The sequence below is a fragment of the Megalobrama amblycephala genome, linkage group LG9 (assembly GCF_018812025.1).
Source record: "Megalobrama amblycephala isolate DHTTF-2021 linkage group LG9, ASM1881202v1, whole genome shotgun sequence".
Lineage (NCBI taxonomy): Eukaryota > Metazoa > Chordata > Actinopteri > Cypriniformes > Xenocyprididae > Megalobrama > Megalobrama amblycephala.
The window spans coordinates 26,052,470-26,068,570 of record NC_063052.1 but is presented as its reverse complement, the minus strand read 5'-3'; the positions used below and the strand labels follow the sequence as shown (position 1 = coordinate 26,068,570).

The 16,101-nt window shown below is 37.7% G+C and overlaps 1 long non-coding RNA gene across 1 annotated transcript; it reads left to right on the top strand.

Annotated features, from left to right (window-relative positions):
* The first annotated feature begins 2,519 nt into the window (after window positions 1–2,519).
* LOC125275453 lies at window positions 2,520–4,655 on the top strand. Its single transcript, XR_007186454.1, has 3 exons — window positions 2,520–2,934; window positions 3,609–3,704; window positions 3,816–4,655. It is a non-coding gene; the product is annotated as an uncharacterized LOC125275453 (long non-coding RNA).
* Window positions 4,656–16,101: the final 11,446 nt, after the last annotated feature.

Genomic DNA, 16,101 nt, shown 5'->3' with positions numbered 1-16,101 from the left:
CTGAAGAAAACTGAGGGACTTAAATACAAAGAGGTAATGAACTAAATGCAGACAACTGTACTCAATAAATGAATCACCACGACAACAGATAATAGCCGGAATCTAGAACAAAGGAAACACAGGAAACACGTAACTGAGGAAATACAAACTAAAAGTCCATGAAAATGAAACTAACACAACATAAGTATGACAAAAACAGATAAAAAGATGTGTTTCCAAATCTGTCTAGATTTATGTGGATGTAGCTTAATATTCACACTAATAAATCAATACACCAGAAGACACTACTCACTCCTGTTACTGTTACTCAGTCCTGTTACTTTTTATATGAGTAACAGGGTTGAAAGTAACAGGACTGGGTTTTCAGGATAGAATTAGCAAATACATATAATATAGCCATATGGCACAAATGCTAATAGCATCAGGACACTGAACAAATTCTAGTGATTTACCAAAAAATTTTATTTTTAAAATAAACAAACAACATCTAAGAAATAATTTGGGTAACATGACAGTACGTTAAGATTGACCTTCCCAGTCGTGATTATGATATAATTAAATATACAGAAAAGAAAATGAGATCACATACTTTAGGTTTTCAAATGGTCTTCAGAAGATCCAGATGATGCAATATCCTGTTGAAAAGGTGTCTTGTGGAATTTTCCCAGTTTTTCAGTGGGGGAATGTGATAGGATAACAGGACTGAGTGAAAACCTGGGGACACGTCTAAAATGTGTACTTTATCTAATATATAATGTATAGTATTTAAATTAAAGCACAGATTAGCAAAGAACAAAGATTTCTGGACGATTTTAATCAGTACATTTAATGTTAAAATGTTATGTTAGAGAGTGGGGACAGTTAACAAAAGCTATTTGTTATTCAGTGGAATGGCTCTTGTGGTTTGCTATTTCTGTGATCTCATGTGAGTGTCAGGTTGTCCCGCCCTCATGCCAGTAACTACGTCATCAGAGAAGAGAAAAGATGTCACTGCAAGAGGGAGGGAAAGTTATTTTGATTGAAGATTATGAGGGACATTTAAATAAAGAAATAAAATAAAACTTAATCTGGCACAGACAGGAAGTGTGTCCAGGTGACACATGAATGACAGTGTTAATGCTTGAAACTTCTTTCAGCGATGGGTCCCATTTGGCCCATGAAATGTAATCACATCACTTCTTTGAATTATTACCAGGGGCATGTGAGGGCAAGTCTGCGTGACAAATGTGTCTTATAATGTATAAATTCAGAGGTTGTGCATTATACATTCTTTTAGTCTTTCAGCATTGTTGTTTTGGTCCCACATTGCATTATCTCTCAGAGATACAAACAGTTTTAGCTTATGTAACATGTCGTGACATGCCTGTGACAATTCTTTTTTTCTCTTTTTTATTTATTTTTTACTCAGTAAGATTTGGCAGCTATTTTAACAGCCATGTAAGGTTTCTTTAATTCCTTGTAAGAGTAATTGACTCATGTGGGACTGCACAGTTGCTCCATTATGAACATGAGAAAAGCTCTCCTCCTCACCAACTGTGGTTATGGCATACAGACAGAAGAGACCTTATTGTGCCAAGCCACTTCAGCATTTATTTAGGGGTCTGTTTCCAAGGGAAACAGAGAAAGGAGTTCACAACCTAATTAGCTGGTGGAGTGGCACCACTGGGACAATGCACGATTATTTCAAAATTGACTGATCCACATTTTAGATCTTTAATTTAAAACAAGAACACATTCAGATGCATGACATTTTTAAATGGTCTTTACCGTCATAGACTGACAAATGCTATGCTGTTTAAAACTATTTTTGTAGAATGCGTGAAATGAAGACTACTTGAAATGCAAATGATGTTTAGTGTCTGGCAAAGCAGAGCCTAATGCATGTGGAAATTCGACTCCAGTTTTGTGCTTTGCTGCTCCCTTGTGTCAAAGAAAGGAACTGCGCATGATGAGACTGACATGCACTGTATGCTTATATATACCTATTATGTTTTACGTTTTTCAGCTTTCTTGATAGTGTAATGTTGCTGTTTGAGCATGAAAAAAGTGTTGGGATGTTATAAAGTTATAAAGCACAAAGTCCACTCCAAAGGGAGTTATTCTCTATAGCTATCAGTAAGCACTTTTTCCGAACTCCCTAAAACACCTCGAATTTAGTCTTTGAGTTTTCTCCTAGGAACGTGCGTCACAATTTTCCTCATTTAAATAATTCCCATCCAAGGCATAGGCCTACACAAAAAAGGGTTGAGTTAGTAGTTGAAATGCGATTATGGTAAGGAACGTGACATTTCCGAACACAATCGAAGCAGTTGACCAATCACAACACCCTGGTCCAGCCAACCAATCAGAGCAAATTGTGCTTTTCGGAAGGAGGTGCTTCATAGAGACAGGAACTTGAAGTCCCTTTGTGGTGAAAATCAAATTTTTAATGTTATTCATATGTCTATCTGGTGTCTTTAACATGCTTTAAGGCAAACCATAAGCAAATTCATAAGTCAACATTGCTGAGTATTTTCTCTTTAAAACTGCAGTGATCTAAACACAGTGGCTGCGTCCGAAACCGCCTACTTCTCTACTATTTAGTAGGGGAAAAGCAGTAGGCGAGCGAATAAGTATGTCTGAAGCAAAAAGAGTAGGCGAAAATTACCTGCGTGACGTACTAATTCTCGCGAGATTCGGACGTGCGCCTACTTAAAGTGCGTCCGAAACCGCCTACTTACCTAATATATAATAGGGGAAAGCAGTAGGCGAGCAATTAAGTATGTCAGAAACCTCAGTAATCATAAAGTAGTCGAGGAGTTCCCGGATGGCCTACTGCTTCCGCCCAGATTCTGAAGTATTCCTTGCTGGATACTTTTCTATCCCAGCAGGCCACGGGAGAGGATACGTTATAATCGAACACGGAGGAGAAAAGCGGCGCGGATGCTGTCAAATGTGAGTATTGAAAACCAAAAATACATTTGTTGAACTACTGTAGAGTAAACTGCTGAATGTGTAAAGATGCTAGACACTATTGTTGTGATTTTGCAGTAAAAACACGATTTATTATGTATAGATAACGGGATAAACACACCTTAATTCTCCAAAGTGGATTTACATATTCTAAACCATATCCATCTTAAAGATGCTTACTAAATGTTTATTTAACATCTGACACGAACATCTTCTTCAAATATTATGACTTATGAGTGCTGGATTACGTATTATGAGTGATGTGTGTGTGCTATTATTCACTGTTGTCAACACTTTTACATTACATGAATGAAAATAATGTAAATAAACAAATCTACAGTAACTACACATAAGTTTAATCTATTTTATTTGTCCATTAGTATTGTTAATAAATTAAGGAACATTTGTATTGGATAAGAAGTGAGTTAACACATCATCAACATGTGAATGTAGATTTGAGCACATAAATCTCAGAGGAAACTTGAATCTTGTCTGATGTCTGGGGAATGATGCCATCAAAGGCTTTGAGTGAGGATACTACAGAAATGAATACAAAGTCTATTTAAATCTAAAGTCTAGTTTATTTTAATTATTGGAATTTAAACAGACTTATTACAGCACTTTTCTGATTCTTGATGTCTGTGCATTTGCTGCAGAGCTTTGGTGGAGCAGGACCTGCAAGAAAAGCTGACGACAGTATTTGTTAGATAAAAAAAGAGGAAAACCTGAAACAAAATAAAAATATATATAAAGTAAGTAACAAAATATAAAGTAAGATCATTTTGTTATTTCTAATACAGAAATCAAATGACATTGTGTTGTTAAAATGACTGCTTTTGTATTATATTTGTGCATTATTGTAGGATGTGAATGTCCTCAGACTGGTGTGAGCACTGAGGATGGAGAGCCACAGCAGATCCTGGGAATGGTTCAGTGTTATGGACGAGATCCTCCATCACTCCTCCTTCCAAGTGACTCGATCAAGGACACACTGGAGGAGACGCTGCAGAGATCGAACCAGCAACCTTCTGCTGACCAGCTCAGTGGTTTAGACCACCACACCACAAAACTAATGAAGCCATGACAAGAATTAGCAATTGAAAAATATGAAATGAAATATGCAAGAAACAGAATGCTGACATGAATTAAATGTAAAATGTTTTAATCTGCTGATGGAGAGCACATGAATGTTTGCAGCAGCAGATTGTCCCGCACATCTTCTCCCACTCCTGCTCCAAGGTTGAGGGGTTCAGGGGTCCATCATCATCATCATCATCATCATCATCATTCAGCAGTGAGGAACATGATGATGAAGGTGTTCATCAGCTGCTTGATCAGAATAAAGCTGCAGAATTGGCACAGCTGTGTTGAGATGACAACAGGACTGTAAATACCTGATTGTTAGATCAATACATTTGAATAAAGCTTTGTTTCGTGTGTTGTTGACTTGTATGTGCATTTATTTGTCATTATTACTTTTATTAATTCTTTACTTATTAATTATGCTATTATCAGTAAATGTATATATTTTAATAAGCAATGAATTAATGCATGAATTGACTGTAAATGGAGATGTATTCACATCAGCTGTATTTGTCTAGTGTGTGTTCATGCACAGCTGTCATATAACTAAACATTACATTTTGCTTGTTTTATTAAAGAAGTAAAATGAAAAGTAATATAATTAAGTTTTGGTCAGCATTTATCATCATTATTGTGTGTAAGTGTTGGGGTGTGTTAGAAAAGCAGTTCATTCTGGTGTAATCTTAATTTTAAGTACTTTTTACTACTTTGAGTATAAAACCAGTCTTCTCCAAAGACGAGATCTTCGAGCAGCTGCTGATGTCTTCTTTGGCTTCAGACATCGCTAACACTGCGGAAAACTGCTCTAGGTAGGGTTCAGTTACTGGTGCTGTGAGGTGTTGGTGCACCTGTTGTTCATATCTTTATTTTTATTGCAGGATCTACAATTTACATACAAGATCATGGAAAATACCATAGTGTATCTTTAACAATGAACAATAATAATGACAAAAAACAAAACAAATATGGGTTTGTATACATCATAGTTTGCGTTTATATACACAGACATAAAGCATGATGACAAGATTAAATATTTTGAATACATCATAATGCATAAAAGTTATTTATTTTTAATTTATAAGCCTGAGGGATGAAACTAAGCTAATTCAACAAGAAAAAGAGGAAAACAAATGAGATTTATGCCACCTTTGCTTGTGGATGGACATTTTTGCATATAAAAAGAAATTAACAATATATTCACGCGAATTTGGGTTTTTGTAACAAAAAATAAATCACATTAGTCACTCATTTCAGTTGTTGCGCTTGCGATAACGTCGTAGGTCACATGATAACGTCAACATGGCGGATTATTCTCGGATCTCATTCATACTCAACGAGATTTGGCTGTTAAGTACCTACTCTTTTAGCGCTCGTTAAGTAAGTACTTATTGAAATTAAGTACCTACTCATTGAGTAGGCGGTTTCGGACGCAGCCAGTCTCAAACCCGCGGTTTGAAATCGCTGGTGTTTCTGACATCACAAACTACCTTGTAACCAATCACGTCAGTGTGCCGGCGGATTTAGCATATTATTAACTGACCGCGCGAGGGATGGTGCGTTCAAGCAAGTATAGGTCTCCTGGAAAGTTCGTATTTACGAGGTGGGAAGTCGTGTGTATGACTGTAGGTGCGTTCAAGTCACTTTCGTCGGAGTATGATGGCGGTGTGCCTTCTCTAAATTAATTACACAAAATAACAACACTTCTGCTTCTAAAAAATGTAGAGCAAAGAATGTGCATTAGTTGTATGTTGCTTTTTTATGTTTTTTAATTAATTTATGAAGCCATTGTAAACTTTATTGTTACATATTACATTTTTATATTGTGATGCTGTCGTATTTTTTACGGGTAATCCGCTTACTTCGTTGTAAATAGAAAAGCCTGACAATGTCACTGCTAAATACCTGTAAGTATTGTGGTATTTCACATATGTTTCTGACTGCCACGCCCCCAACTCGTACAGATCGGATCTTAAAGAAAATTACGAGCTTCCCACTGGTATTTATGACATTGTGGTGGCGTTCATGTCGGTTCTGCTCGTAAATACGATCTTTCCGACATGACTTGAACGCACCAGAACTCTCAAAAGAAGGTTATCCCGGTATATTCTTCTGTTGATATGAAAAATCAGGTAGATTTAGCAAAACGGCGGGTGTTTGATGCATACGATGTTATGATTAACTATATGCCTTTCTCCGTTGATGTAGATATAGGCCTACTCATTTCTTCTGAACATCACCCAGCATTCCAAATACACATAGCTTAGACATTTCTGCCTAGTTCATTCCGAGGCAATTTAAAATTTGCACATTTCGCTTTCGGTACCTTACGTCGACAGAGATATGAGATGTGCGTCATCTTAAGGTGTTAGATCCAGTCACTGTTCTTCACTGGAGCGGCTCCCGTCAGTTTTGTGTTTCTTTTCAAATTCAAATGCCGTGTCATGCGCAAGACGTTGCAAAGGACGTAACATGCGAGTGCAACGGTTAAAGACTCCGGCTAGCGTGTGTTTACATTGATGCTGCTGTTGGTTAATGAAGTTTGAATGGATGAACTCGTGGTTCAATTGGTCTCTTGTCATGTCAAAAGTGATGAGACTTTTCAGTTTTATGGACGTCGCCATCTTTAATATTACGTTGGTCACTGTCTTTTACAATATGTACCAGTAGGAGACAGAAGAGTGTTCAGGTTGTTCATTGGACACAAGCAAGCTGTCGTTATGGTTACCAATAAGAAAAAAGGGGCTTGATGCTCGCTGCACGTTCATACACACAGTGTTCTAGACGCTACTGTTAAGTTGCTGTGTGAATGGGAAATTTCGGCGAAATTTCAAGTAAATGTGGTTGTCAGTCCCAAAAACTGACAGTGTGAACGTGGCCTATGCATAATTTTAAAACTTTGATTAGAGCCGATATTGCAATTTCTGTCATGCCCCTTGGCATCATGTACATCTAACACATACTTCGATGTAACATCTACGCTCTGTTTTGGTTTAGTTTCTTTTTGTTTTAATTTGGTTTTCCCTGTTCCTGTTTGCCTGTGTGCTCTGTCATTGATTTAGGAATAGGATGTGTCTGAAATCCCCCCCTATATCCTTAAATAGGGCACTATTTGAAGGGAACAGCCATTTGTAGTGGTGTCCGAAGCCATGGTGGACATTGAGTGCACTTATTCAATCCCACAATGCACCGCAATAATAAGTGAACCAATGTATGCTCAGCAGCTAGAGAAAACCCATAATGAACTGTGAGGGTCGCCCTGAATTAATTCCCATGTCTGACCAGAAGATGATGCCTGCAACTGAATCATCAATCCATCGATTTTCCAAACGGCTGATTTACTGTGGCTACAGCGTAATATCTTACAGGTATACATTTTTATGATTATCGCCACCTGTGTCTAATTGAGTTCTTTTGTTACCTCCCGTGTATTTATGCCCCTGTTTCAGTTCAGTTCGCTATAGGTTCTTGTTAATGTAGGGTTTGCCTTTATCCTTTTTCCTGTGATCTTCTGAGTCTTTTGGTTCATTAATAAAGCCTGTTATTTGAATCATCCTTGTTGAGTGCTACCTGCATACTTGACACTCGAACGTGACAAAATGCCAATTTATTTCCCTAATTAATATGTTTGAAATGAAACATGATTTCTTGGGAATGCTGTTTTAATAAATGTGTAGATGGCTTCAATATCACTTTCCATTTTTATATTATCCCTTTAAAGTCACCATGAAATCAAAATGAAAAATTCTTAGTTTTAAATGGAATATTGCAGTATTTATTATAAATGATTTATCCGTGCACATCATTTTGTAAAAATTCTATTTGATTAAATTACAGAAATCTCTATGATAATATCAGTATTTTAAAGTTATGATAAACTTTGCAGCAACCTTAAACCATAAGTGCAAAGCTAATCATAATTCAAATTGCTCACTAAAGCAATTACTTTCTGTGTTATTTTGCTCAGCATATTTACATTTACATTTATTCATTTAGCAAATGGTTTTATCCAAAGTGATATACAAATGAGGAATATTACATAAGCAACACGAATCAACAGTAGACAGTGCCAAGTTACAGGCCTAAGTAGGTAAATTAGTTAATTAGTACAGAGGTGCAATGCAGAAAAAAAGAAGAGAGAGAACTTTTACAATTTTTAATAATAAATATTAAATAACTGTCTGTACTCACACTCTTTACTTTAACTATAGATTTATGATCTGAATTAATTTGATCAATAGCCTATCTTGCCTTATTTGATCCTGAGTGCCTGTTTCTTTAAGTGGTCTGATAGTTCTTGGATCTGGGACCACTGAATCGTGTACTGTCAATGTGTTCATTCAAAGAGCGCACTGAAATAGTCCATATAGCGCATATTGGCCAAGGTACTGGATTTTATCAGTGGACCTGAAATATGTTTACTCATGTTCAGCCCCCCATCACAGGTGTTTGCTGCCATTGCTTATCTGAGTAGCATTTACTAACTGGTGTAGAACACGGAATTTGGCACTGGTAAATTGCCCCATGTCAATCACTTTGTCTTTTATAAAAGTTATAAAAGTATAAAAGTTCTCGGACGGCGACTGCCATCCATGTTTAATACAGACACTACAATCCGTCATATCATATGCATGTCCCCAACTGGTTCATCCCAGTCTTAGATCCTTAAATTTTGTTTTGTCCTTAATTACAGACAGTATTTTTCTTTGCTTAACTGAACATTTGTTGCAGTCTCTGTTCTCTTACATTTATACCCAATTTTAACAAAACATTCTTGCTGTAATACAAACTATTAATTTAACATAAACTTGCATGATAATATCATTAGAATGAAGAGTACTTGCAGTGCTCAGCGTAAATGAGTACACCCCCTTTGAAAAGTAACATTTTAAACAATATCTCAATGAACACAAAAAAATTCCAAAATGTTGTTTAATATAAGTTTTTTTATAACATCTGTTTAACTTATAACATGAAAGTAAGGTTAATAATGTAACTTAGATTACACATTTTTCAGTTTTACTCATATTAGGGTGATGCAAAAATGAGTACACCCCACAATAAAAACTACTACATCTAGTAGTTTGTATGGCCTCCATGATTTTTAATGACAGCACCAAGTCTTCTAGGCATGGAATGAACAAGTTGGCGACATTTTGCAACATCTATCTTTTTCCATTCTCTAAGAATGACCTTTTTTAGAGACTGGATGCTGAATGGAGAGTGATGCTCAACTTGTCTCTTCAGAATTCCCCATAGGTGTTCGATTGGGTTCAGATCAGGAGACATACTTGGCTACTGAAACACATTCCACCTGTTCTTCTTCAGAAATGTGTTTATGATCATTGTCATGTTGGAAAAGTGCATGACCACCAAGGGCACGGAGTGATGGTAGCATCTTCTCTTTCAGTATAGAGCAGTACATCTGTGAATTCATGATGCCATCAATGAAATGCAGCTCCCCGACACCAGCAGCACTCATGCAGCCCCACATAAAGACACTGCCACCACCATGTTTCACTGTAGGCACCATGCATTTTTCTTTGTATCCCTCACCTTTGCGACGCCATACAGTTTTGAAGCCATCAGTTCCAAAAACATTTATCTTGGTCTCATCACTCCAGAGTATAAAATACCAGTAGTCTTCATCTTTGTCAGCATGGGCCCTGGCAAACTCTAGGTGGGCTTTTTTGCGCCTGGGCTTTAGGAGAGGCTTCTTTCGTGGACAGCACCCATGCATGCCATTCCTCTGCAGTGTACGCCGTATTGTGTCATGGGAAATAGTCACCCCAGTTTGGCTTTCTACTTCTTTAGATAACTGCAGTGAACTTGCATGCCGATTTTCTTCAACCCTTCTTCACTTTTGCTACAGTATTCTGACTGATAAGTAAAGCTTTGCTGATCTTCTTGTAGCCTTCACCTTTCTGGTGTAAAGAAATTATTTTCTTACTCAGGTCTTGTGACATTTCTCTTCCATGTGGTGCCATTGCTGACAGAATGAAATGGGAAGGGGTTTTAACACCCTTTTATAGTCAACTGTCTGCTGGACACCTGTGCAATGAACTAGACTCACCTGTGGTTGAATTCTTGTTAAATTAGACATTTGTAGTCTAAAATTTAGCTTTGCTCCAGAGACTTTCAGTGGGGTGTACTCATTTTTGCATCACCCTAATTTGAGTAAAACTGAAAATGTTGTTCTCTAAGTTATATTATTAACCTTACTTTCATGTTATAAGTTAAACGGATGTTATATTAAACTTAGTCTTGTCAATATTTTGGAAATTGTTTTTGTGTTCATTGTGATATTGTTTAAAATGTTACTTTTCAAAGGGGGTGTACTCATTTATGCTGAGCACTGTATTCCAATCATAACCTCATTACACTGTTGCTTCACATCCATAGCCGAATATGTTACTGTTCCTATAATTCAGCAGCTGTCGGCTGGGTTGTAAAACTGGTCTGAGTGTATAAAGTGGGTCTTGGAGTTAAAGGCTCTTTTAAAGGCCATTTCCAGGAGAAATAAGTGAAGCCAAAAGCAGAGACCCAGTGGCTGTATGGTCATGACTCAAGGCCAGACATTAACAACACTCGCTGGTTCAACCCTTTTCCTTTCCAAAGGAAGCCCTGAGGGCTTGTAAAGTAAAATAAGAACTGTTCTGCAGCCTCATTACGAATCCTTTGCACACCAAACTAAAGCAACAAGAAATGTATTTGATGATTTATTATGTAGCTTGTTCCTTCCTCAAGTTTTTCTATTCTTTTCTTTTCTTTTCTTTTCTTTTCTTTTCTTTTCACTTTAAGGTCCAGTTATAGTATTTTCATTTGAATTCAGTTCATAAAATGTGTTATTTGCAAGGTATATGTAAAACTGTTTATAACATATATATATTTCTTTTACCAGTTTTTTTGCTCCAGGCTCCACTTCAGCCCATGAATTAGCTCCAGAGCCCACTCCAGTCCAAGTGTCCACTCCAGAGCCCACTCCAGAGTCCACCTCGCCCATGAGTCCTCTCCAGAGCCCACTTTTGTTTTCTGTCTGCCTTGATGCAACTGCAGAGGTTGTACATGAACTTCCTGTCTGCCTCAACATGACTGCAGGTCATACTTGAACTTCTGGTCAACCTAAGACACCTTTCCATACCTGTTATATCCATGGAGGATGCCCTCAAGCTCCCTGTCTTTTTTTTACATGGCCCCTGTGGCCAACGCTAACCTCTCTGTGCTCTGTTTCAGTTTCACCTGATCAGCCGTGGTGTTCTTCAGTTCCATCGGCTCCACCATGGAGGTCTGCGCTATTGTGGTGGTCATCTGCTCCCCCGTGACGACCTTTTGTCTTATTTGCTCAACTGTGGTGGTCTTCTGCTCCACCGTGGGGGTCTTCAGTCCCATCTGTGCTGCTGTGGTGGTCGTCTGCTCCGCCATGGAGGTCTTCGAGCCAGTCTACTCTGCTTTGGTGGTCTTCTACTCCGTCATGGGTGTCTTCAAGCCTGTCTACTCAGCTGTGGTGGTCTTCTGCTCTGCTGCAGAGGTCTTCAAGCCCATCTACTCAGCTGTGGTGGTCTTCTGCTCCGCTGCAGAGGTCTTCAAGCCCATCTACTCAGCTGTGGTGGTCTTCTGCTCCACTGTGGGAGTCTTTCAGCCTGTCTACTCTGCTGTGGTGGTCGTCTGCTCCGCCATGGAGGTCTTTGAGCCAGTCTACTCTGCTTTGGTGGTCTTCTGCTCCGTCATGGGTGTCTTCAAGCCGGTCTACTTAGCTGTGGTGGTCTTCTGATCTGCTGCAGAGGTCTTCAAGCCCATCTACTCAGCTGTGGTGGTCTTCTGCTCCCCTGCAGAGGTCTTCAAGCCCATCTACTAAGCTGTGGTGGTCTTATGCTCCACCGTGGGGGTCTTCAAGCCTGTCCACTCAGCTGTGGTGGTCTTCTGCTCTGCTGTGGAGGTCTTCAAGCCCATCTTCTCAGCTGTGGTGGTCTTCTGCTCCGCTGCAGAGGTCTTCAAGCCCATCTACTCAGCTGTGGTGGTCTTCTGCTCCACCGTGGGAGTCTTCAAGCCTGTCTACTCTGCTGTGGTGGTCTTCTGCTCTGCCGAGGGGATCTTCAGCCCTTACTACCCAGACTGCACTGCCCTGGTCACCTGCACAGCCTGCACCTCCCTGGTCATCTGCTCAGCTTGCTTCACCTTGATTTCCTGCCCTGCCTTTGTTTTCAGTTCTATTCGCATTCCATGGACCTGGCCCTCTATCCTGTCCCCTGTTCTGCATCTGCTCCACCTCCTTCCTGGACATTTCTGATCTTGTTAGGAGTGTCTGGAAGCCACTCCTTAGAAGGGGGCAATGTCACAGTCACCAGTTATAGTGCCCGTGATTGCCACCAGAGGGTACTCCACCCCGGAGTATTGTTATTCTTGCATGGACTAGATTTCCCATAACTTACTGCCCGGACTTATCATCCCTGATTACATTCACCTGTGTCTCATTAACCTTGTTAGCTCACCCTATAAAAGTCTGGTCAATTCTGTCACTCATTGCTCAGTATTGCATGTGTTAGTACTGCATTTCTGAGCTGTTCTATTATGTACTCCTGTGTCTTGGTTTTTGGATTCTGTTTGTTCCCTGGTTTTCTCTGTTTGCCTGCGCCCTGGACTTTATTATTGTTTGGACAGTCTACTTTGTGCTTTTGACCATTTGCCTGTTTTTGGATTACAATTGTGGATTACCCTTTCAATAAATACTGCATATTTATTGAATACCTCAACCTTCGTGTCTCGGAGCAGTACATAACACATGTACTGTATTATTCAAGGTAGTATTAATGGCAGTTTTAGGGGGGAATTTAGAGTTATAACACTACACCAAATATTTTTCAGAACCAAAACGTTCAGGAAATCCCCAAAATATCTTTCTAAAAACCTAGTGTGTATCTTTCTTTAGTGAGAGACACAGAGAGAGAGACTGAATCTTGTTATGTCAAAACTTTCCAGAGACCAAAGGTCGCTTTTGTGTGTCTGTGAACAGAGGGGCTGGAGTCTTAAATGTCTCATGCTAGCTCCTCCATCGCTATTCTTAGCTGTGCTCTGTTACAGCCCCTATTACAGAAAAGATCCATCAGCAGAAATGCCACATAAGACACCAACAGATAAACAAAACACATAACGCAGTGGGAAATAAAGTGTCACATCTAACTCTTACAAGTTTCAAACAATCTTTAAGTTTAGGTTTGTAAATAGGATGTAACTGACAGTTGCTGCTGGATATAAAATTCTCTGTCTGGTTAAAAAGTGTCAAGCATAAGATAAGTTTCATATTCTAAAAGACAATCCCACGTTTCATACTGTGCGCAGATGGCAAACATGTTTTTGTCAATGTTCTGTAAAATGGTTATTCTTAGATGAAATAAATAATCTGAAAACATAACCCAAAAAAAGTTTTCTTGGTTTGCTTATAAACTTTCAGGAACACAAGTAATGCATCTCGATGCTGCTTTACTATTATGAACAATATTCATAGTAGTAAAAAAAGGTTTTGGCCATCTTCCACCCTGCACTGGGGCATTAATAATTAATATGGTTGCATTGTTTACCAATTTTATTTACACTGTTGTTGTCGATTATGTTCAGTGGAAGCTCATTTTTTCACCACTGAACAGAAAAATATAAGGTAGAAAAAGGACTTTTTCGGTCATATTTACGAGGTTATATCTTGCAATTCAGACTTATAACTCACAATTGTGAGTTTATTGACTTTTTTCTTGCAATTCTGAATTTATAGCTCACAATTCTGAGAAATAAAATCAGAATAATTCTCTTTTTTTCTTCTCAGAATTGGGAGATATAATTGGGGATAAAAAGTCACTATTTTTTATTTTGTGGCAGGAACAATCTCAAATAAATTATTCTCTTTTAATGTCAGGATGTTTCTTCCTTTACTTAAAATGATTGGTTAGTTGATTGTGACCCTTGTCTTGTTTTTTACACCAATATCTTGAAGTCCATGTGTAACATATTAAGGTAGTTTTTTATAAATTTATAAATAAATTTTGTTTGTTTGTTTGTTTTTTTGTTCCATGCATCCCAACATTTATGTGATGTTTTCAGAAGGTTAGGGCAAACACTTTGCTCTTTGACGCGTTTTTCATGGAAACATGAAATGAAGCACATGGCTACAATGCTCACTTGCTTGTGTGTGCAAAATAACGTGTAAACTGACTGTTAAATGTGCTTTATGATGTTCACGCTTTGTTGTCTAAACTGAGCATCTCTCATGGTTGATCTCGAATAGAAGCCATCTCAGCTGTTATTTATGGAGACATCAATGTGCACTTGCTGCTCCTTTCTCAAGTTATCTTAGTGCAATGTGTAGCCCATGGTAGAGAGAGAGAGTAAGATCTGAACACACAGGGGGCAAATTCTCATAAATGTCAATTTCACAGTTTACGCTCTAATAATGTTCCAGCCTCTGGAGCATAGCAAGGTCTTTCATGTGTTTTAACCAGCTGATGTCACCAGTCTCATTTAATTCAGTGTGCCAGTGGAATGTTGCATTAGTAGATGTTGAGCTTTCACTGAAAAATCAGTGAGGCGCACTCTAATAATGACCTAGGGCCACCTAAACGTACGCTATGCTGACTGGCATCATACCAGCAAACTGCAAGGGGGTCATCATGGGGCATGTGAAGTCATGTGTCGTTTCAGAAAAATACATGACTTATGACAGTCATAATGTATATGTATGAAATCTGTAAGTATGCATATACAAAACAAGAGCATTTTTCATGCAGGTCAAGGCTAGTTGTTAAATAAATGTATATAATTCAGCCTATAAATGTTATACTTTAAAAAAATCATATGATCAATAAGTCATGACAACATGTTTTTACATTACTTTAACTCATCAAAATAAGTTAAGCAATTTTCAGCTTTTTTAAAGTTATTCAAGATTCAACTCAGTTGAATATAATTTGAATTTGAGTTGAAATGAGTTAAGTTGAAATGAGTTATACAGCCAAGTCGATTTGAAAATTTAAGGCAGAAAGTATGCAGAATAATCAGAATCAAAAAGATTTTTATTGCCAATGAACTTTTCTTGGTAAATGAAGCTTTGCAGTGCACACATACAAAAAAAATAATAAATAAAAAATATAAAGACACAGTTAAGAGGAGTCAAAATAGATATATTTACAGATTATATTTTACATTATGGATAATAAGTATAAGTGAATTAATAAGATGTTTATTGAACAAAGCAGTGTTTAGTATTTTAGCCTCCTTTTTGTTACCATTGTATGTTATTTTTGCTCTACCATAGTTCTATTGTTTAAATATAGCTGAAAAATTAGTAATAAACAGGTTCCATTGTGACAAATTATTCCATATAGTGTGACAACATGCCCCGCTATTGATTTAAGGATTAGTTCACTTTCAAATGAAAATTACCCCATGCTTTACTCACCCTCAAGCCATCCTAGGTGTATATGACTTTCTTCTTTCTGATGAACGCAATCTGAGAAATATTAATAAATATCCTGTGGCATCCGAGCTTTATAATGGCAGTATGCGTTACCAAACCAAATATGAGCTGAAGAAAGTGTCTCCATCTACAGCCATCCATCATAAACATATTGGAAGGCCTTAATAAAGGCCTTCCAATACGCCTGATGCGTTTGCGTAAAAAAAAAAAAAAAAAAAAAAATCCATATTTAACAAGTTACATATTAATATATCTGGCTTCCTCCAGACCACCTTCCGTATTCTTCAGAAAGCTTATGCTGTACGTTCTACGTCTTCCCTATTCAACTTAAGGAATTGACGCGACGCCAGTTCAGTTTTTTCCGTAATTTGAATACGGAAGGCGGTCTGGCAGAAGCTAGATATATTACTTCATAACTTGTTTAATATGTATATATATATATATATATATATATATATATATATATATATATATATATATATATATATATATTTTTTTTTTTTTTTTTTTATTACACAAACGCATTGTGTAAAAAAAAGTGAACTAATCCTTTAATATGGGTTAAATGAACTGTATATTTTTTCCCCCTGGGCAATAACATTATAAAC